The sequence below is a fragment of the Nicotiana attenuata genome, unplaced genomic scaffold, assembly GCF_001879085.1.
Source record: "Nicotiana attenuata strain UT unplaced genomic scaffold, NIATTr2, whole genome shotgun sequence".
In the NCBI taxonomy this organism is placed as follows: Eukaryota; Viridiplantae; Streptophyta; class Magnoliopsida; order Solanales; family Solanaceae; genus Nicotiana; species Nicotiana attenuata.
The window spans coordinates 104,881-128,757 of record NW_017672780.1 but is presented as its reverse complement, the minus strand read 5'-3'; the positions used below and the strand labels follow the sequence as shown (position 1 = coordinate 128,757).

Sequence of the window (23,877 nt, the reverse complement as noted above, 5' to 3'; positions counted from 1 at the left end):
ACAAGTGTGTTGTTGTTATTGTTGGACTTCACTAGGTCTGTTGTTGTTATTGTTGTTGCTTATAGTGACTGACTGACAAGTGTGTTTGTTTCCATAATGAGCTTGACATCCGCAACCACCCCAGTATACTTCAGACTAGGGGTGGCAAATGGGCGGATCAGGTCGGATATGGGACGGGTCGAAAGCGGGTAATGAAAAAATGGCTAAATTATCCGACCCGACCCATGTTTAATACGGATAAAACAGGGGTTAACCGGCGGATAATATGGGTAACCATATTATCCATGACTACTTGAATATGATCACTTTTGGGAGAATTCTTAGTCTCCCAAACTTGAGGAACACCCAATTTGAGGCTTTACAAAATATAAAAGTTAAACCCATTAGTTATCTATTGGTTATCCTTTTCCTAAATGGATAATATAGTTGTTATCAATATTTGACCCGTTTCTAAAAAGTTCATTATCCAACCCATTTGTAGTGGATAATATGGGTGGTTAACTGTTTTCTTTTAACCATTTTGCCACAACTACTTCAGACTAAAAGAATATAATTGTTCTTGAGAGTAACTTACTGGACATGAATGGTATGATTTTAGTCCTTGATGTAGTTCATATGATGAGATCAACAGCCTCACCGGACGAAACTCAACAGATTGGCCATGCCCTCTATTGTCAACCAATGAGATCAATTGGCGTTGTAAAAGATGTTCAAATGCTTGGAAAGAAAGTAAATATTTGTCAGTATAACTTTAAAGATCCAGAGTTGAACGTTAGCAAAAATATTTGTATCTAAGTCCTTGCTATACACACCCAGAGGCATACATTCCGTGAATAATAATCACTTGTTTGGAACGAATCATGTATGCTTTTGTACTCTGGAAAGCATGATAACATGGTCAGTCGCATAACATTCACACTATTAACATAAGAAGGGAGCATGTAATAGTCAAACCTTTCATTACTGAATTGAAGTTGGTCGTCTCTTGCTCTTTGACTTCCAACCTCCTCAAGCAAACAAGAATATATAGCTCTAATATGAAGCAATCTGCTTCAACAAATAGAAAATCACGTTGTTTTCAGTTTGATTCATCTCTGTGGTGGCCTAGCTGTGGAGAGTATCCATATTATAAAATGGTTTGTGAGTGACTCACACGATATATAAAATGGTCGCAAAAAAATATTTAGTGAGAAGAGGGGTGGGTTGAAGTCTACAAAAGAACTCTGTTCTATTTTTTTCTGTATATATATAAGAGGACATCATATGAAAAAACTAAAAAATGCTTTGTGAGTGACTCGCACCATATCTCCAACAGTATGTTCTATTGGAGTTTAATCAATTTTCCAAGTAATTTTACGACTCAATGTCTGAGACTATTGTGTCACAGAAGAGAATAAGAGTGAGACAAGATATGAGAATAGCTGAAGAGTCCGAATCAAAGGAAAAAAGAGGAGGTGATCTGTAGAAAAGAAGGTGAAGAGTCTGAACTAACCCTAAATTTTCCTGAAGAAACTAGTCGACGCAGAATACATAATGACATGCCTTTCAAGGCTTCCAACTTGGGTTGCCGTTGAATACTTGAGAGTGATGTTTTAAAGTTATCAACTGACAAAAATCCAGACTTTGTATCCATATGGCACACAGCAGCAAACCTAGTGGAGATTACCATACAATGAGTTTTCATTGTGAAAAGAAAATTAGATGTTCGATACAAAATGTAATGCAAAAATAGGTAATTCAAGAATAGGTGTAGACTTACAGAAATCTCACTAGATGGTTCAAAGTTGGATCAGAATCGCACAAAGACTCAACGATGTCCTAGAATTTGTCATCTGACAACGTATTCTACTAAAAGTTAAGGATAACTTGATATCTACTAGCAAAATACTGATCACAGTTCGTCAACTTATAGCAAATTTGATGCTTGTTTATATGTCTAACCTTAAAAAGATGTTTTCAAAAGGAAATGAACTAATGTAAACCTCAATTTACAAGAGAAAGACAAGTATTTGGAGTATCTCATTTAGGCTTAGCACAAATGAGAGGTTACTACTGTCACAAAAGTATACCCTATACTTAGCTGAGCATTTCTGAGCCTCACTCTACTTACATCTCTCTCTCCTGGTCTTCTGGTATCATTTATGTTTAATTCATTCCTTGACAACGAAAAGTGTTACGAGTCAAAAGGATACAAGAAGCTTTGTGTTATGAGCAGCAACATATTGAGGAGGAAGTTCTAACTCTGTTGGCAGTAGTAAAGCGTGCTACAAAATTCTGATATACAGATTGTCAGTATTGATAAAATTTCTTGCAGGCAAAAAATCAGAAAACAAGGTATGCAACGAGAAGTTACTTTTGCAAGTCTTCCTGCGAAGGGAGTAGAAACAACAGCTTTCTATGAGAGAAACGAGACCTTACTCTCTTCTCTAAGAATTGATCGGCATCCTGCACAACACAAGTTTCACCACTCTTAATGGGCTAGTTGTATGTCGTAAATGACTCAAATGTGCATTAATGACGAGGAAACTATTTCAGAAATTAGGGAATCTCCCAAAGTCGATTTTGTTCATAAGCAACTCAAAACGAGATACTCAATAATTTCAAAAAAATAGGAAAAAAAGAAAATAAGCATGCTCATTTGATTTTCAAGTCCCAAAATACCAAAAACATCTGGACTTAATGATGCTGAGGAATGTATGATTCATATATAGAACGTGCAACAAAAATAATAATGCTAAAACTAAGGAACATACCAATCTGCAACTCACACTAATGACAACAGCTTGTGACGTTACAGACTGCACTGCATCTAGAAAGCTATAGAGTAATCGTTGTTTACCCTACAAATTATAGAGACATCCAATCCTGAAAACTTAACATATTTTCTCATATATTTTTTTCACTATATGAGAACTTTACCTGTGTAAAAAGGTCAAACTCATCCAACACAAAGATAATAGTTTTATGTGCCAACCCACACTCCCTAATACAATAGAATGAGCACATCCACCAGGCGGGGAGAAAAATGAGTACACGTTTTGTTTGAAGATTATCAAATTTACACATTTGTTATCTAAAGGAAAAGAATCTAATTTCAACATTATCCGGCACTTTGAAAAGAGCCTATTCTTTTCGGCAGTAAAGCAAAGAAGGAAATTACAGGCCATATAGACTCACCTTAACATGGAAAATACAAAGTGGGAGTTGTCGTCAAATGATGCCTGTGAAGGAAAACACAACGACTGATTGATGTCGTTGGTTAAAATGTAAAATGAATATCATAACCTGAATGGATACAGTACCATTTTCTAGAACATCAAGTGATGCTCCATACATAATTGCCTTGCAATCTACTGCGAGTCAATGTAGAGTTAGATTAGCTATAGCTGCATTTGCACAAACATCATCACTTAAGTTTAACATCCAATTTTTCCATTAATAGTCTTGTATATTCTAATCAGCTCAATGGATGAAGAACTACATTTCCTTTCTTAGTTACAGTTATATCCTCTAAGTTGGACCATCATTCCACCTATAAAAAGAAAAGTGTAATCGGATTTCCATTAATGACTTAAGCCTCTTTCTTTAGGGCCTTTAAAGTCCGACAATTATCGGATTCTTCTTATGTTTTATTATCTCTATATTCTTGCGATAGCGAAGGTGTGGTTCATCCTCTAAGAGAGAATAGTTGCGAAGGTTCGAATCGAAGATCTTCGCGAGACAACCCGGGGCACCATAGCATGTCGGGAATAAGGGGGACATTGTGAACGTAACCACTCCCTTGATGGGGATTGTGACTCCACTATCCTTTCAATTTTTTGATTCCCAAGTCTTTTTCTATTGTTCCTTAGTGTAACCTCTGTCCATAGTTGTTGACTATGTTCCTCATAGCCCAGTCTATATCCATAGCCAACGTTACTCTGTACCGATGCTTTTTCCTTTGTATAGTATATAGCTAAGCGACTTCGTAACCTCAATGTACTCTTTTCGTACTGTATCATAGGCCACTTCTCAAGATACCATAGCTCGTCAAGTTCCTTCCTCCATTTCTCTTGTTCAAGCTTGTGCTTCGTAACACAACACCATGTTGATACCCAATTTGTTCCTATCTATTTCTTATACTCAAAATATTCTCAAAATAGCATGTACATGCATATATAAGTATGCCCAAGAATTTTGACATTTTTTCTAATTTTTAAAGCTTTTTAAAATCATTTTATTTTTTGTTTTAGCAGTACAAAATCCAATAATTATTCCCAAAACTATCATTCTGGTGAGTAATTTATTTCCATCCTCATATTTACATCACAATATAATTAAGGTGATTTTTGCATTTTTTTATAAATTTATTTGATATTTCTAAGCTAAAATTGCAATTATAGCCTATATTGCGATTAATAGCATTTTACAATTATAAAATTGCTCCCAGTATTTTTAGATTAATATTTATATATTATTGATTAATTCAGTGCTTTTAAATTTGTTTTTAAAATTATTTTAACTATTTTAATTAAATTAAAAGGGGAAATTGGCTATTTAATATATAGCCCAGCTGCATTTGAATTATAGCCACATTACAGCCCCTAATTTAAACCCAATTTCAACTAGCCCAATTCCTAAAATCAACGCAACCCCTGACCCAATTAAATTGCTCGACCGGACCCCCTTTTTAAATCACAGCCGTTGATCTAAAAGATCAACGGCCCAAACACAACCTTTCATTTTTACTTTACCAAACCCCCCAACCCTAATTCATTTCTCCTAACTCGCCACCCTTGAATCCCCTTCCTCTCCCATTCTCTCTGCAAACCCTAGTCACCGCCACCCAAGCTAACCCTAATCCCTGCAATTCTCGCTGGCTTCCATGGCTTCTCAGGCCATGAAACCCTCATACTCACCCCTTATCGCTCCTGTGTGCTTGGTATTCGAAGGTTTGAGGCTAGACCTCAAAGGTCTCCACCCAGACCTCCGTCGACTTGAGGTTTCCGGCCACCTCCGGCCTGGCTCCGGCACATCTTGGCCTCCTGAGCCTGTTCCCGGTCTTATCCGACTTAGATCGAACATTTTCGAAGCCTTTCTCATTCTAGGGTTCATCTGAAACCTTTGATGTCGAGGTTTTTCTCCGATTCTCTTCAGATCTGTGTGTATTCATGCTTTACTTTGAGTTTTTAAGAGGTTTCCCAATCTTTTCCTTAAAATTTTTACTTTCAAAGTCATTTCTTTCTTAGGGTTTCTGAAAAATGCTTAAATGTTTTCCGACTTTTCTTCTCCCTTTCTTGTGTATGTTTTTCTCTGCTATGTTCTTATGTTTCCTTTTTTACTAAATTTGCCATATTTTGTTCTTCCTTCTACCGTGTTTCTATACTATGTTTCTATGCTATGTTTTCACACGCAATGTTCTGCTACTTGCCTTGCACTATGACTTGATTATGCTTCACCTACTGTATTTTCCTACCATGTTCATTAAGTGTTCTTACTATGCCTGCTTAAGCATATTTTCCTCTACTGTTTCTTCTACTCTCATTGTGTTTCGAATTAATTCCCTTACTCTGTTTGCATTGAACATTCTACTATACCTGCGTGTTTTCTATTCTTTGCACTTGATTCAAGTCGAAAACCCTAGGATTTGGGGTTTTTTGGCGAGTTTGGTTTTGTGTGTTTGAACTAGGGTTCTATTTGAGCCCTGGACTCTCTCAAACTCACTTTGGAATCCATGTACTGAGTTTGAATCTTTTTGTGTATGAATTCTTCTACACTAAGACTTTTCTGATTAGCATGACAATCCCTTTTATATGCGTGTTAAAATTTTTCTTCGAAAGGTTTTCCAACTTGTGCTCAAATAAGAACCGTTTTTAGGGGGTTAATTGATTACTACTGATTCTTCTTAAGTAAAGCCTCTCTTTACCTTTTTCTGACTTGGTTCATTCATACAAAATTTTCGACTCTTGATTGCTTGACTGTCAATTGATTTCCTTTCCTTAATTTGCATGACCGTGTACTGTCAAAACCCTTTCCTTAAATAACTATTATGTATTTACCCTTCTTGCATTACTCTAAAAAGTGTTTAATTAACCCCTTTCCTTATTTACCTTGCCGTTTGAAATCAGAGTCCCTTAATTAAAGGGAAACCTTGTGTGATTGATTTTCAAACTATTTTTCTTACCTATTTTTGCTTCTTTTCTGCACTATAAATACAGGACACAATTCTAAACACACACACACGATTAAGCATACAGAAATCACAACTCTCTTCTAAACCTATACTCTGGCTTCTTGACTGCACTTTCGCTCTCATAAGTCTACTGTTTCTCCTTACTTGCTTCTTTGAACTGGTATGCTCTAAGATTAATCTCAGCATCTCTCTAATGTGTTTATTTACAGTCCCTGTATCCATACCTGCCTTCAATTCTCTGCAAAGTTAATTTTTAAAGTATCTATATGCCTTGCCTGTTCTTTCTTTGTTTCTTGCTGCTAGTATAAACAATTGCTCCCATACCCCCATACCCCCATTCCCCTATATTGCTGAGTTAAGGTATGGCCTGGCAGCATCCCAATTGCTGCCCAAGGCTAAACCTGGCCTTCAATATGGTCTTAACTCCCTAATTCTAAGGCTGACAGGCTGATCAGGGGTGTGCCAGCATCCCAGTTGCTAGGCATGACCATCAGCCTGCCCTGGCTCCCCCCTAATTCCCTTTCATTGCACTTACACTTACTCCTAGTCTCTAAGTTCTGCCCCCCTCCTATGAGCCTTGCCTTGGGACCTTGAATTCCCTCTGAACTTAGACATTTGAGGGCTGGCCCTTCCACACTGCACTATACTCTGATTCTGCAATGATATTTGGGGTGTAAGCATTGCTTGGAATTCTTGAAGTTCCTTGGAACTTTGACACATCCCAAATAAGAGAAAGGCTTTGAAAATCCGATCCTGGAAGTTGGTTTATCTCATATTATTAGACTCTGAGTCTGGGTTAGGCTGATTAGATGTAGATGTAATCACTGATGTAATTTTATCGCTTCCTCTGATTCATTTGGTCTATAATAAATTCTGTAATAACTACTGGGGTGTATAGTGAAAAGGGATGGGATTGTATGCTTGCCAAAGGGTAGAAATCATGTTTTAGGATATTTACCTTCTAATTCTGCATCTCACATAGAAATCATGTTTTAGGATGTTTACTTTCTAATTCTGCATCTCACATAGAAATCATGTTTTAGGATATTTACCTTCTAATTTTGCATCTCACATAGAAATCATGTTTTAGGATATTTACCTTCTAATTCTACATCTCACATAGAAATCTTGTTTATAGGATATTTACTTTCAAATTCTGTATCTCACATAGATACCATGCCCATAAATCGTTGCTGAAATTCTGCATATCATATAGATAATATGCCTATAGGACTTCCTGCATTTTGTATATGCACCTGTCACTAGGCAAATCTGCTTATAGGATTTAAGATAACCAATTACATATAGATGACCTGCCTATAGGATCTCTGCATGACAATAAACAGCGGTAAATCTGAACGCCCATAGGAGCTATCAACTAAATCTGAATCGCCCACCCGCTCTGAAATCTAAAATCAGTGGTAATTTCAAACACTTGCAGAGCTTACGACCAACAATTCTGATTGCAATCAGTTTATTCCTCCGTTCCGGAATTAGTAGATATCATGCATATAAGTCCCGTTTAACGCACAGGCAAATAGTTAAGTAATTAACCAACTGTCAGTTTTCGACAACTACATCTAAGCAGGACTAATCTGGACTCCATATCTGGGAAATATGTGGTAAATTAACTTTTCCTACATTAATTTTAATTAAAGACCTAACCAGTATTTGTCAGTCGTGCTAAATAAGTTGTTTCTTTTTAAATGAGGAGGCCTATTTGAGCCCTTAATTGCTACCAGTTCCCCTCTAATTGTTTACGTGTTTTGATTGTCGCCCTAGCTTTTTAACCTTTTTAAACTATGAAAAGCCTAACTCCTTTCCCTTTTAGGATTAGTAGTCTCAAATACCTCCGAGACTGATAGGTGGGACGGGTAATAGCACGCAGTAGGTAACGATACCATTCCGCGCTTAATACCTTAACGGGGTGGGGAGGGTAGACATGGAGATGATGATCACACGATAACACCATGCGTACGATTGGCTACCAGTGTTGTGTGGATGATCCATGTGTTTTACAAACCTAGGACCTCTTTCCTTTATGTAACTTTTTTATCAATAAAATTCTGTCTTTGTTTCAGCCACCCAAAACTCTTCTTTAATTTACTGCACTATTCTCGTCATCTAAATTTTCATTTCTTTTATTTAAAATTCTGTACTTGGACGTTTTCTTAAACAAAGTGTGAGACTACTTAGGTCCTAATCTCAACATGCTTGTCACGTACCTATTTGCAACCTTTGTGTATAGAATTATTTGTCTGCATTTAAAGTCACAACATAGCATGGCTGGAAACCACACTAGTGGATCTTGAGGGGTGCCTAACACCTTCCCCTCGAGATAATTTCTAGCCCTTACCCGAACTCTGGTTTTCCAATTCAAAATCCTTAGTGTCCTAATGCACTTAATCATTGGGTGGCGACTCTTCAAATCCGAAAAAAAAACCCAATTCCCAAACGGGAATAGAGTTGTCTTCCCAAATATCGTAAACCCGATTTTGCGAGGAAAAGGGGGCGTCGACACACCATAAACAAGACTCTTTGTTATACAACAATTACTACTAATACACTCCTCAGTCCCAAACAAGTCGGGGTCAACTATATGAATCCTCACTGATCATGTTTCCCATTTAAATTTGCTCTACGACTTATAGTGCCAAGAAATCCAACCTTTACAAAAAAAAAAAGCTAAAATACGGAATTGTGATCATACCTTTAAAGCACAATTATCATCGTTGTGCAAGAGTCCATTCAGTTTAATCTGTAATCAGAATAGCAATTACTGTCAATAAAGCCATAAGTCTAGTGGCATTTAATTTCCTATAGAAGTATGTCACTACTAATTTTTCACAAAAGAATGCAAAATCAAAAAATTGAAGATATAATAAAGATAAATAATTAAGCTAAATCAATACCACACAGATCATATCAGGATATTCTTTCAGCAAATCCATGATAACCAGCTCCAAAATCTGACATAAATAATAATCAAGAAAATTTAGTATCAAAGCAAGTTACATTTTTATCAAATTTCACAGCACAAAAACTCTATTTTGTACAAAAGATCAACCAAAAGAATTAAAATGTCTACTGACCGGACCACAACCACGAGGGCCAAGAAGAAGAACTGAGTTGTTACATGCTTCAGTTACTGAACTTGATATTATATACTTTAATTTGCTGAAAGAAATAAGAGCTATAAATAATTACAAATGGGGTCTTCAATAAAATCTTGGAAAACCAAAAAAATGAAACAATTATTCAATTTGGAGAGAAAAATCAAGAAAAATTAAAAATAACAATGGGAGCTTTTACAGAACTTGTCATTATATACTTCAATTTGCTGAAAGAAAGAGGAGTTAAACGCAATTACACACAAAGGGAATTGAATAAGTTCTTTAAAAACTACTTTGGCCATTTTGATTATTAACAAAAATGATTATTTTTTTCCAATTTATAGTGGGGAAAATCTTGAAAACGATGAGAATAAAAAAGCAAACTTTTTGTACCTGTAATTGCTGTCTGGGGAATCAGAGAAAAGTGTGAAGATGAAATTAGAATTGCAGAGTCTGGTTCTGAACAGAACCTGAGCTTGCTCTGCTGGATTTTCAACACCCATTTTGATGGAATTATTACAAAGAGAATTTGGGAGAGAAAGTTGTGGAGAAGTAAACTTGGCGGGAATGAGGGCACTGAGTGTGAAGGAAGTGGTGGCAGAGTTGTCCCTTTGACTAGACTGGGCCTGGGACTTTTGTGAAGAAAAAGTAAAAATTGCACGGGACGTCTATTTGGTCGCTCCCATTTAACTGTAAAAATAGCACGGTCTAGCAAGTTTTCGGACAAGTCATTCAAAAATAGCCAGCATTTACCAAGTCAATGAAAGATAGCAACTATTTTGCTGCAACAGAGACCGGTCCAGCATAATATACTAGAGTTCGGTGCACCTGTGTATGAACTTTCAGCATATTATGCTGGACGTTTGCTGGCTCCAGTATAATATACAGGAGACTGGAGCACCGGTGCTCCAAACTCCAGTATATTATGCTGGACCGGTATATTATACTGGAGTATTTTTTCGAATTTTGAACAGTATTTTCGTTCAGATTTATCTTTACATGAAAAGTGGCTAAATTTCTATTACTTTTAAAACTGGGCTATTTTTGAACGACCACTTGTAATTTCCTGATGAAACTAGTCGACGCAGAATACATAATGACATACCTTTCAAGGCATCCAACTTGGGTTGCCGTTGAATACTAGAGAGTGATGTTTAAAGTTATCAACTGACAAAAATCCAGACTTTGTATCCATATGGAACACAGCAGCAAACCTAGTGGAGATTACCATACAATGAGTTTTCATTGTAAAAAGAAAATTAGATGTTTGATACAGAATGTAATGCAAAAATTAGGTAATTCAAGAATAGGTGTAGACTTACAAAAATCTCACTAGATGGTTCAAAGTTGGATCATCGCATAAAGACTCAACGATGTCTTTGAATTTGTCATCTGTCAACATATTCTACTAAAAAGTTAAGGATAACTTGATATCTATTAGCAAAATATTGATCACAGTTCGTCAACTTATAGCAAATTTGATGCTTGTTTATATGTCTAACCTTCGAAAGATGTTTTCAAAAGGAAATGAACTAATTTAAACCTCGATTTACAAGAGAAAGACAAGTATTTGGAGTATCTCATGAGGGCTTAGCACAAATGAGCGATTACTACTGTCACAAAAGTATACCCTATACTTAGCTGAGCATTTCTGAGCCTCACTCTACTTACATCTCTCTCTCCTGGTCTTCTGGTATCATTTATGTTTAATTCATTCCTTGACAACGAAAAGTGTTACGAGTCAAAAGGATACAAGAAGCTTTGTGTTATGAGCAGCAACATATTGAGGAGGAAGTTTCTAACTCTGTTGGCAGTAGTAAAGCGTGCTACAAAATTCTGATATACAGATTGTCAGTATTGATAAAATTTCTTGCAGGCAAAAAATCAGAAAACAAGGTATGCAACGAGAAGTTACTTTTGCAAGTCTTCCTGCGAAGGGGGTAGAAACAACAGCTTTCTATGTGAGAAATGAGACCTTAATCTCTTCTCTAAGAATTCATCGGCATCCTGCACAACACAAGTTTCACCACTCTTAATGGGCTAGCTGTATGTCGTAAATGACTCAAATTTGCATTAATGACGAGGCAACTATTTCAGAAATTAGGGAATCTCCCAAAGTTGATTTTGTTCATAAGCAACTCAAAACGAGATACTCAATAATTTCAAAAAAATTAGGGAAAAAAGAAAACAAGCATGCTTATTTGATTTTCAAGTCCCAAAATACCAAAAACATCTGGACTTAATGGTGCTGAGGAATGTATGATACATATATAGAACGTGCGACAAAAATAATAATGATAAAACTAAGGAACATACATTCTGCAACTCACACCAATCACAACATCTTGTGACGTTACAGACTGTGTAACGACCCGACCGGTCGTTTTGAGCCCTAGCACGCCGTTCAGCAGTTCGTGGCCATGAACAGCTTCAATTCAGGCATTATGACTTGTACGCATTGTCGGAATTAAATTTCGGGAAGTTCGGAGTTGGCTTGGAGGGGAAATTCTCATTTCGGAAGCTTTAAGTAGAGGGAATTGACTAGCATTGGATTTCAGAGAAAACGACCTCGGAATCGGGATCTGAGGGTTCCAGCAGGTTCGTATGATGATTTCGGACTTGGGTGTATGCCCGAATCGGGTTTTGGTGACCCGGGAGCATCTTGGCGCCTATTGCAGAAGTTAGCATTTTAGGAGAAATTTCATAAGTTTGGGTTGAAGTGCATTTCAGTGTTATCGATGTCTGTTTGGGATTCCAAGTTTGGGAGTAGCTCTGTATGGTGATTCTGGAGTTGGGAGCGCGATTGGAAGTGAATTCGGATGTCCGTGAAGCATTTTGGAGCCATTTGGCTAAAGATAGAAATTTGAAGGTTTTGAGAAGTTTGACCGGAAGTGGACTTTTTGATATCGGGGTAGGAATCCGATTTCGAAAGTTGGAGTAGGTCCGTAATGTCAAATATGACTTATGCGCAAAATTTGAAGTCAATCGGACGTGATTTGATAGGTTTAAACATCGGAAGTAGAAGTTTGAAATTCTAAAGTTCATAAAGCTTGGAATGGAGGTTAATTCGTGGTTTTAGCGTTGCGTGATATGATTTGAGGCCTCGAGCAAGTCCGTAATGTGTTTTGGGACTGGTTGGTGTGATTGGTTGGGGTCTCGGGGGCCTCGGGTGGACTCCGGGTGGTTAACGGATCGAAAATAGAATTTGAGAAGTGTTGAAGCTGCTGCTTCTGTCATAACCGCACCTGCGGTTGGTGGACAGCAGGTGCGAGACCGCAGATGCGGTCCTCACATCGCAGAAGCGGCCCAGGGCAGGCCAAGCCAGGAACCGCAAATGCGGCCTGGAGACCGCAGATGCGGTCCCAGCTCTTTGGCCCATTTTCGCAGATGCGGCCCATTTCTCTCAGATGCGGTCCCCTGACCGCAGATGCGGAAATGCTGGAGGCAGTGAGGTTCTTTTAAATCAGGGGTTGGGTACATTTCAACCCCATTTTCTTCCATTGGAGCCGATTTGGAGCAACTTTGAGGTGCCATTTTCACCACCAAGCATGAGGCAAGTAATTTATGTTAGTTTTGAGTTAAATACATGATTATATACGGATTTGGACATGGAAATTTGTAGAAAACTTGGGGTTTGAGGGAAAACCTAGAAAATTGATATTCTTGGAATTTGACCGCGATTTTGGGTATGGAATTAAGAGAAAATCGTATATTTAAGTTCATGGAGTCATGGGTAAGCTTAATCTTCAAAAAAATTCGGAATCCGGGCACGTGGGCCTGAGGGCATTTTTTTCAACCTTCCGATTGGGGGTAGGAATTGTTATAAACTGGATTAATATGAGTAGTTTATCGTATATTAATGAATTTGCATAATCATTGGCTAGTTTAAGGAGTATTTAACATCGATTCAATTCTTCGGAAGGGTGTGGAATGCCGGTTATGGATCTTCGGAGCGAGGTGAGTCTCCTTTCTAACCTTGTGAGAGGGAATTGTCCCCATAGGTGAAATAATTGGTTATGTGCTCCTATTTGTGGGGGCTACGTACGCACGAGGTGACGAGAGTACGTGCGTAATCACTAATATGTGTAAGTCCGGGTAGTCTAGGACCCAAAAATCATGTTATACTTGGAATAGTTGCAATCTTATTGACAGTTGAATTTCTTAAATCCTATCGAATTGGTAAGTAAATTTCTACGAGGATTAAACTTGTTCCTTAAATATTCCCCGTAAAATTCTTAATTTGTTGTTGAGCATATGTTTCTATGTGTACCTGTGTCGCTTGTATGGTATGCGAGCAGGGTGATTGTGTATTTAAATTTGACCGCGTCGCACGTATGATTCGCGAGCGGGGTAATAGATGCATCTATGGTTCGGGCCGCTCGACCCTCGGTAGTGCACATTTTAAATATTGTTGGATCGGGTCGTACGACCTCGGCATGATTTGCGCATGCTTGTATTGCTTGCTGTGATATTTGTTGATACAAATATCTGCTTTCCCCGACTTGAGATAATTGTTAATTAATGAATTATGAATCCGGAGATTTTAAATAAAAAGGAACTTTCACCTGTTTAGTGACTCATTTGAATTTTACTGTTGTTCTTAATGAATCCGTGAGTCATCGCATTGATAATATTATTACCGGGCCTTAGTAAGTGTCGAAGTTGCTATCTCATCTCTACTTCTTCGAGATTAGGCGGGATACTTACTGAGTACACGTTGTTTTCATACTCATACTGCACTTGCTGTGCATTTTGTTGCACAGGTACAGGTACTTCTACTGGCCTATTGGGCGTAGCAGCACGGGCGACCCGGAGACTAAGCGAGCTTTATTTCCTCGAGGCGACCCGCAGCTAGTGTAGTCTCTCTCAGAGTTTTATTTACTTTCTGTCTAATTTGTGTTCCGGACAGCTGTTGTACTTTATTTAATTTCTTAGAAATTGCTCATGCACTTGTGACACCGGGTTCTGGAATGGTTATAAAGTATTTTGTATCAACTGTTTATTATTTAATTTGATTTGAGACGATTATCTTTTTAAAATGGTAAATTTGAAGGAAAAATCATTGATTTCAAAAGTATTAAAACAAGGATTTATTTAAGTATTTGGTTGGCTTGCCTGACAGTGGTGTCCGGCGCCATCACGACCCTTAGTGGATTTTGGGTTGTGACAACATGGTATCAGAGCACTAGGTTCCTAGGGTCTAACGAGTCATGAGCAAGTCTAGTAGAGTCTCACGGATCGGTACGGAGACGTCTGTACTTATCTTTGGGAGGCTGCAGGACTGTTAGGAGTACTTCCCTTCTTGATTCCTCATCGTGCGATTTGATTCCTAGAGGCTTGTGCCCCTGTTTCCTTTCTACTCAATCCTACGCGACACGAACCGATTGTTATAAATCGAGAATGGAAGAATTGTAATGGTACTAACGAGGTTGTGCGGGATGTTTCTCCCTACATAGTTGTCTGAGCTATTATCGTCGCCTTGTGGAAGGATATTCTGTCGTTTCAGCTCAGTAGCGGTACTTCTGAAGGCTCTGAGGCTAGGCACAAGCTGCCATGATGCTATAAATGATTGTTCTGCAGTATTGATATGATGGTAGGATGTTTGCCTATGTGTCGGGGCAGTGAATGACTTGAAAGGAGGGTTACTCAGTGCATGATCTAGAAATTCGGTATTTTATTCCCGGCAGAGGAAAGGAAATCGAACTTAGAATGGTCAGATGTGGGCTGGTGGAGTAGTGAGACTTGGTAATTGCGAGCGTGGTGGAGTTTTCTTCTATGACGAGGTGTCATTGTCCTAATTGACGTACTAAGTTCGCCGGTGTTATGATCTTCTACGATTCGCCTTTGGGGTAAGAGATTGTGAAGTAGTATTGAAGATGCGACTGTTAAATATCGTGGGGTGCGGTAGTGCAGGATTGAATCGGTGTTCTTAATGTCGACGGTTAGAGGAAGATGACCTTCGGAAAGGTTTAAAGTTAGCAGCAATTGTGGGTTCAAGTGCCACGAAGATAGATTTTATTTAAGGCAACAACTGAGCAGCAAAGGATGAGGAAGGACATGTGGGGAGCGTCAGGCGGTAGTTAAAATCTGTAGAAGGCCAGGAATAAGAAGCAAAGGTCGAGTAGTCGACTAAAGAGATAAGTTTCGCCAAAGTGGGAGAGTTTGGGGTGATTTGGGAATTTTTGTGATCGATGATTTGAGACTACGGATTTAATTGAAGTGTGGGCTATTACGCGGCAGGAGATCCGCTATAACGGAAAGGAGCTACTAGAAATGGAGAAGGATACAACCTAACTTTGAATGGGAAGGATGTTTCCCCGCACTTAATTGATGTCCATGAGGGGTGAATGGACTCGTGCAGCTAGAGAGTGAGCTTGGACTCAGGATGGGTCATTAATGTTGTGGTGTTTGCACCCCGTGTAGCAGTGTTGGAAGACGTCGGCACGTAGATCCCACAGGCGGGATGTCTCCAGTGAGCAGGACGGCGGTCGCATGGTTGGTAAAGTTTTTAAAGGGTTCTATTAGATATACAGCAAGGAGATCGGTCGTGTGAACGTGGTTGATGATTCAGAGTATAAAAACGGGGTTTTTCAGAAAGATTCCGAGAATTTTGTCGGTTGATTGCACAAGGTTATGTCAATGAGAAATGAAGGATCCTGGTGGAGTCCAGAGTTGTGTAATAATGGCTTCGAGCTAAGTGGGAGAGTCCCACCGCCTATGATTAGGGTTGCACGGTTAACTACTCACGAGGTTTCTGGTTATTATCATATTGATGGGTCAGTTCAGCTACGGAAAGGACATAAGCGATGATTGAGCAAAGGAATGGTTTAAGGTGTGCTATGGTTGGCCTTACTGGCCCATGTTCAGACTTGGGGAAGGATTCAGGATTTATGCCTTTTATAGATGTGAATTTCAAGGGAAGTATTCTGCCGGGTGCTTCGTCGAGAGGGTATTCATGTGCTAGAAGATTTATGGAGTTGATTATATTCCGGGCCAAGCCAAAGCGGGTGGCTCTCAACAAAGGTCCTAGTGGATTCAAAAAGGGGTAAGTGTGGTGCCTAATGGCTTTGAGCCTATAGATACAGTTAAGAATCAAGCCTTGTAGCAGCTTATGAGGAGGTTCCCAAAAGACTCTATGATGTTTTGACCTGCAGGGTAGCAATTGGGAGGCATGAAATGGTTCGTGGTATGTAAGACAGCATGGTCTTGCGAGTCAAGGTCACTCGAGATGAGTGCGGATGGAGTATGCTATGTGTTGAATGGAGTTAATATTATTTCTAAGGCAATCAAGGATAAATTGGAAGAAGGTAGATTGATTAGCCATAGTTGAATTGGCATATTGGTGGCAGCGATCGGTTCATTCAGCACGATCAAGTTATGCAAGTGATTTGTGGCGGTACATGTGAGGTTTGTCGGCCGCCGTAATTGATTCTATTCAGAAGTATTCTACTGTTATGGACCGTCATGTGTAGGCGGGTCCCGGAAGGGCTATGGTGGCTTAAGACCACTACTTAGAGATTTGGCGTATTCTACGGTTATAAGAAGTCACCTATGTGTCGCAATGGTTCTCCTGAAGTGAATTAAGTGAAAGGTTTTTATATTATGAAGTGTTAAACTATTAGTGGTTCCGAAGTTATGATGAAGATCGTGTTCTATCGTATATTGGCGTGCTGGGTGCAGTGAGGGGCATGGAAATTGAAGTGAGGATCAAGATTGCAATTCGATGTTGGCATGGATGTCACAAGTTCGGATGAGCATGAAAGGGATTTGAATGTTTGGAGTAAGCTGGCATTGTCTTCAGTGCCACCCGAGACCGGTGTTTTGTGAAAGAGGCTTTGCATCCTGGTGATGGATTCTTGATCGCTTTTCAACATTAGTGCGGCCGGTGGTATGGATATGCAGACTTGTTATCTGTTACGGGAGGTCGTGGGAGCGTGTTCCACGGGAAGGTTGTATAAGTATGGCATATAGTCACTTGATTGGTTGAAGAGTTAAACCAAGTAGGAAGATTGTGGTAATATCGCTAATTCGAGAATGGATGCCTGGAGGGCACTCGATTTATTGGGTTGTAGACTGTGGAGGATTACTCCGGTTATGATGGTTGTTCTCGTGAGTTATGGGAAAAAGGGGTTGTTATGGACCCAGAAAAGATTATTAGCCTAGTTCAGTGTGATCAGAACCAGCTTGAGGTCTGTGGAGGGATTTAAATGTGAATATGGGCTCTATATCAGGCCAGACGTGTTCATTTCAGTAAGGCGCTCCTTGGGAAAGAGCAGTCAGAGTGTTATTTCGTCTTCAGTTATTTCAAGTAATGATATATTATGCCCTGTGATTTGTGAGACGGCTTGGAAAATTGCTTATGTGTTGAAGTTCCGCGTAGAGATGATGTTGTATGAGCAAAATGACTCTTGAGATTCAGATCGTATATCACACCTCAGTTGTGCTCGAGTTTGTAGCTTATGGCACTATATGCCCCCTCAGGGATGGTATTATGCACTTAATGTGCTTGTGACCGATATTCGGTATCTTGTTGTAATGAGCAATTCAGCTCGATGTGTATCTCCTTATGTGATTTTTATGTGCGGATCGGGTTGCACGCCGCAACAGTGAGATGATAATTACAGTCCCTTATATTCTATTCTATGTGTTTTGTTTCTCCATTTTCTGAGGAAAGTTCATATTAGTTGCGTGATTTGAGTAGTCTCTTCCAGAGTTCATTTTCCTTATATATCGCGTTCGAGTTGGTAGCCTATTGGCGCGTTGTGGCATCATATGAGACTTTTGGTCATGTCAGGGGTGACTTGTTGCCTGAGCAGTTTGTACAGGGTAAGATAAGGTTACTGGATCTAGGATCAGTGCGATCGGATTATATGAAGTATATTAAGGAGCAAAGACCATTATTTGGTTCAGAAAGAGGTGATGGTTCTTGACAGGAATATAGAACCTATGAATCGTTGATTCGTCACTTGGTTATGAATTTCTACACGTCCCTTCCATCGTGGCAGCATTGCGAGAGTTGGAACAGGACTTATATATGTCATGGGGTGCATTGTGAGCATCAGATTCGGGAAATATCGACTATTATGATCGGAGAGTGTTATTATGGTCCGGTGAATGATGGGGTTCATGGTGTGAATTCAGCAAGGGTGTGGAGTCATGTTCTGGTACAGCGTGTGGTGATTGATACGGAGTTCATATGTTAAAAGCAGGCCTGGCAGAGAATTTCGGATGTTGAAACTGGCTCCAAGGCTTATTTGCCTAAATGAAATAGGTTATCTTTAGATTTGATCGAGCTGATGTGCCCAACTGAGTTGTGGTAGCGCGGGTAGGTGCACGAGGTATTAAGCAGCGATTCCAGACAACCCCAGCACAGTTCCTAGCACGTTCGAGGACGAACATATGTATAAGTAGGAGAGGATGTAACGACCCTACCGGTCGTTTTGAGCTCTAGCGCACCGTTCAGCAGTTCGAGGCCATGAACAACTTCAATTCAGGCATTATGACTTGTACACATGGTCAGAATTAAATTTCGGGAAGTTCGGAGTTGGCTTGGAGGGGAAATTCTCATTTCGGAAGCTTTAAGTTCAGGGAATTGACTAGGATTGGATTTCAGAGAAAACTACCTAAGAATCGGGATCTGAGGGTTCCAGCAGGTTCGTATGATGATTTCGGACTTGGGCGTATGCCCGGATCGGGTTTTGGGTGACCCGGGAGCATTTTGGTGCCTATTGTGGAAGTTAGCATTTTAGAAGAAATTTCATAAGTTTGTGTTGAAGTGCATTTCAGTGTTATCAATGTCCGTTTGGGATAACAAGTCTGGGAGTAGCTCCGTATGGTGATTCTGGAGTTGGGAGCGCGATCGGAAGTGAATTCGGATGTCCGTGGAGCATTTTGCAGCCATTTGGCTAAAGATAGAAATTTGAAGATTTGAGAAGTTTGACCGAAAGTGGACTTTTTGATATCGGGATCGGAATCCGATTCCGAAAGTTGGAGTAGGTCCATAATATCGAATAGGACTTGTGCGCAAAATTTGAAGTCAATCGGACGTGATTTGATAGGTTTAAACATCGGAAGTAGAAGTTTGAAATTCTAAAGTTCATAAAGCTTGGATTGGAGGTCGATTCGTGATTTTAGCGTTGCTTGATATGATTTGAGGCCTCGAGCAAGTCCGTAATGTGTTTTGAGACTGGTTGGTGTGATTGGTTGGGGTCCTGGGGGCCTCGGGTGGATTCCGGGTGGTTAACGGATCGAAAATGGAATTTGAGAAGTGCTGAAGCTGCTGCTTCTGTCACAACCGCACCTACGGTTGGTAGACCGCGGGTGCGAGACCGCAGATGCGGTCCTCACATCGCAGAAGCGGCCTAGGACAGGCCAGGCCAGGAACCGTAGATGCGGCTCCGAAGCCGCAGAAACGGCTCCACAGATGCGGCCTGGAGACCGCAGATGCGGTCCCAGCTCTTTGGCCCATTTTCGCAGATACGGCCCATTTCTCGCAGATGCGGGACCGCAGATGCGGAAATGCTGGAGGCAGTGAGGTTCTTTTAAATCGGGGGTTGGGTTCATTTCAACCCCATTTTCTTCCATTGGAGCCAATTTGGAGCAACTTTGAGGTGACATTTTCACCACCAAGCATGAGGCAAGTAATTTATGTTAGTTTTGAGTTAAATACATGATTATATACGGATTTGGACATGGAAATTTGTAGAAAACTTGGGGTTTGAGAGAAAACCTAGAAAATTGATATTCTTGGAATTTGACCGCGATTTTGGGTATGGAATTAAGAGAGAATCATATATTTGAGTTCATGGAGTCATGGGTAAGCTTAGTCTTCAAAAAAATTCGGAATCCGGGCACGTGGGCCCGAGGGCATTTTTGTTAACCTTTCGATCGGGGTTAGGAATTGTTTTAAATTGGATTAATATGAGTAGTTTATCGTATATTAATGAATTTGCATAATCATTGGCTAGTTTTGGGAGTATTTAACATCGATTCAAGTCTTCGGAAGGGCGTGGAATGTGGGTTATGGATCTTCGAAGCGAGGTGAGTCTCCTTTCTAACCTTGTGAGAGGGAATTGTCCCCATAGGTGAAATAATTGGTTACGTGCTCCTATTTGTGGGGGCTACGTACACACGAGGTGACGAGAGTCCGTGCGTAGTCACTAATATGTGTATGTTCGGGTAGTCTAGGAGCCAAAAAGCATGCTATACTTGGAAAAATTGCAATCTTATTGACACTTGAATTTCTTAAATCCTATCGAATTGGTAAGTAAATTTCTAAGAGGATTAAACTTGTTCCTTAAATCATTAAAAGAGAATTGGCTTCTAATGGGATAAATATTCCCCGTAAAATTCTTAATTTGCTGTTGAGCATGTGTTTCTATGTGTATATGCGTCGCATGTATGGTACGCGAGCAGGGTGATTGTGTATATTAATTTGACCGCGCCGCATGTATGATTCGCGAGCGGGGTAATAGATGCATCTATGGTTCGGGCCGCTCGACCCTCGGCAGTGCACATTTTAAATATTGTTGGATCGGGTCGTACGACCTCGGCATGAGTTGCGCATGCTTGTATTGCTTGCCGTGATATTTGTTGATACTAATATTTGCATTCCCCGACTTGAGATAATTGTTAATTAATGGATTATGAATCCGGAGATCTTAAATAAAAAGGAACTTTCACCTGTTTAGTGACTCATTTGAATTTTATTGTTGTTCTTAATGAATCCGTGAGTCATCGCATTGATAATATTATTACTGGACCTTTAGTAAGTGTCAAAGTTGTCATCTCGTCTCTACTTCTTCGAGATTAGGCGGGATACTTACTGAGTACATTATTTTCGTACTCATATTGCACTTGCTGTGCATTTTGTTGCACAGGTACAGGTACTTCTACTGGCCTATTGGGCGTAGCAGCACGGGCGACCCGGAGACTAAGCGAGCTGTATTTCCTCGAGGCGACCCGCATCTAGTGTAGTCTCTCTCAAAATTTTATTTACTTTCTGTCAAATTTGTGTTCCGGACAGCTGTTGTACTTTATTTAATTTCTTAGAAAATGCTCATGCACTTGTGACACCGGGTTCTTGGATGGTTATAAAGTATTTTGTATCAACTGCTTATTATTTAATTTGATTTGAGACGATTATCTTTTTAAAATGGTAAATTTGAAGGAAAAATCATAGATTTCAAGAGTATTAAAACAAGGATTTAATTAAGTATTTGGTTGGCTTGCCTTACAGTGGTGTCAGGCGCCATCACGACCCTTAGTGAATTTTGGGTTGTGACAGACTGCATTGCATCTAGCAAGCTATAGAGTAATCGTTGTTTACCCTGCAAATTGTAGAGACATCCAATCCTGAAAACTTGACATATTTTCTCATATATCTTTTTTCACTATATGAGAACTTTACCTGTGTAAAAAGGTCAAACTCATCCAACACAAAGATATTAGTTTTATGTGCCAACCCGCACTCCCTGATAAAAAATTACAGTAGAATGAGCACATCCACCAGGCAGGGAGAAAAATGAGTACACGTTTTGTTTGAAGATTATCAAATTTACACATTTGTTATCAAAAGGAAAAGAATCTAATTTCAACATTCTCAGGCACTTTGAAAAGAGCCTATTCTTTTCGGCGTTAAAGCAAAGAAGAAAATTACAGGCCATATAGACTCACCTTAACATGGATAGTACAAACTGGGAGTTATCGTCAAATGATGCCTGTTAAGGAAAACACGACGACTGATTGATGTCGCTGTTTAAAATGTAAAATGGATATCATAACCTGAATGGACACATCACCATTTTTGAGAACATCAAGTGATGCTCCATACATAATTGCCTTGCAATCTCCTGCGAGTCAATGGAGAGTTAGATTAGCTATAGCTGCATTTGCCCAAACATCATCACTTAAGATTAACATCCAATTTTTCCATTAATAGCCTTGTATATTCTAATCAGCTCAGTGGATGAAGAACTACATTTTCTTTCTTAGTTACAGTTCTATCCTCTAAGTTGGACCATCATTCCACCTATAAAAAGAAAAGTGTAATCGGATTTCCATTAATGACTTAAGCCTCTTTCTTTAGGGCCTTTTTCTATTGTTCCTTAGTGTAACCTCAGTCCATAGTTGTTGACTATGTTCCTCATAGCCTAGTCTATATCCATAGCCAACGTTACTCTGTACCGATGCTTTTCCCTTTGTATAGTACATAGCTAAGTGACTTCGTAACCTCAACGTACTCTTTTCGTACTGTATCATAGGCCACTTCTCAAGATGCCATAGATCGTCAAGTTCCTTCCTCCATTTCTCTTGTTCAAGCTTGTGCTTCGTAACACAACACCATAAACAAGACTCCTTGTTATACAACAACTACTACTACTACACTCCTCAGTCCCAAACAAGTCGGGGTCAACTATATGAATCTCACTGATCATGTTTCCCATTTAAATTTGTTATACGGCTTATAGTGCCAAGAAATCCAGCCTTTACAAAAAAGAAGAAGCTAAAATACGGAATTGTATTCATACATTTAAAGCACAATAATCATCGCTGTGCAAGAGTCCATTCAGTTTAATCGGTAATCAGAATAGCAATTACTGTCAATAAAGCCATAAGTCTAGTGACATTTAATATCCTATAGAAGTATGTCACTGCCAATTTTTTATAAAAGAATGCAAAACCAAAAAATTGAAGATATAATAAAGATAATTAATTAAGCTAAATCAATACCACACACATCATATCAGGATATTCTTGCCACAAATCCTTGATAACCAGCTCCAAAATCTTACATAAATAATAATCAAGAAAATTTAATATCAAAGCAAGTTTACATTTTTATCAAATTTCACAGCACAAAAACTACACTTTGTACAAAAGGTCATCCAAAAGAATTAAAATGTCTACTGACCGGAACTTTTCCACAACCACGAGGGCCAAGAAGAAGAACTGAGTTGTTACATGCTTCAGTTACTGAACTTGACATTATATGCTTTAATTTGCTGAAAGAAATAAGAGCTATAAACAATTACAAATGGGGTCTTCAATAAAATCTTGGAAAACCAAAAAAATGAAACAATTATTGAATTTGGAGAGAAAAATCAAGAAAAATTAAAAATAAAAATGGGAGCTTTTACAGAACTTGTCATTATATACTTCAATATGCTGAAAGAAAGAGGACTTAAACGCAATTACATACAAAGGGTATTGAATAAGTTCTTTAAAAACTACTTTGGCCATTTTGATTATTAACAAAAATGATTATTTTTTTTCCAATTTATAGTGGAAAAAATCTTGAAAAAAATGAGAATAAAAAAGGGAACTTTATGTACCTGTAATTGCTGTCTGGGGAATCAGAGAAAAGTGTGAAGATGAAATTGGGATTGCAGAGTCTGGTTCTGAGTAGAACCTGAGCTTGCTCTGCTGGATTTTCAACACCCATTTTGATGGAATTATTACAAAGAGAATTTGGGAGAGAAACTTGTGGAGAAGTAAACTTGGCGGGAATGAGGGCACTGAGTGTGAAGGAAGTTGTGGCAGAGTTGTCCCTTGGACTGGACTGGACTGGGCCTGGGCCTTTTGTGAAGAAAA

At 39.2% G+C, this 23,877-nt stretch overlaps 1 pseudogene; it reads right to left on the bottom strand.

Moving 5' to 3' along the window:
- Positions 1–529: 529 nt before the first annotated feature.
- LOC109214481 lies at positions 530–23,728 on the bottom strand (annotated as a pseudogene).
- Positions 23,729–23,877: the final 149 nt, after the last annotated feature.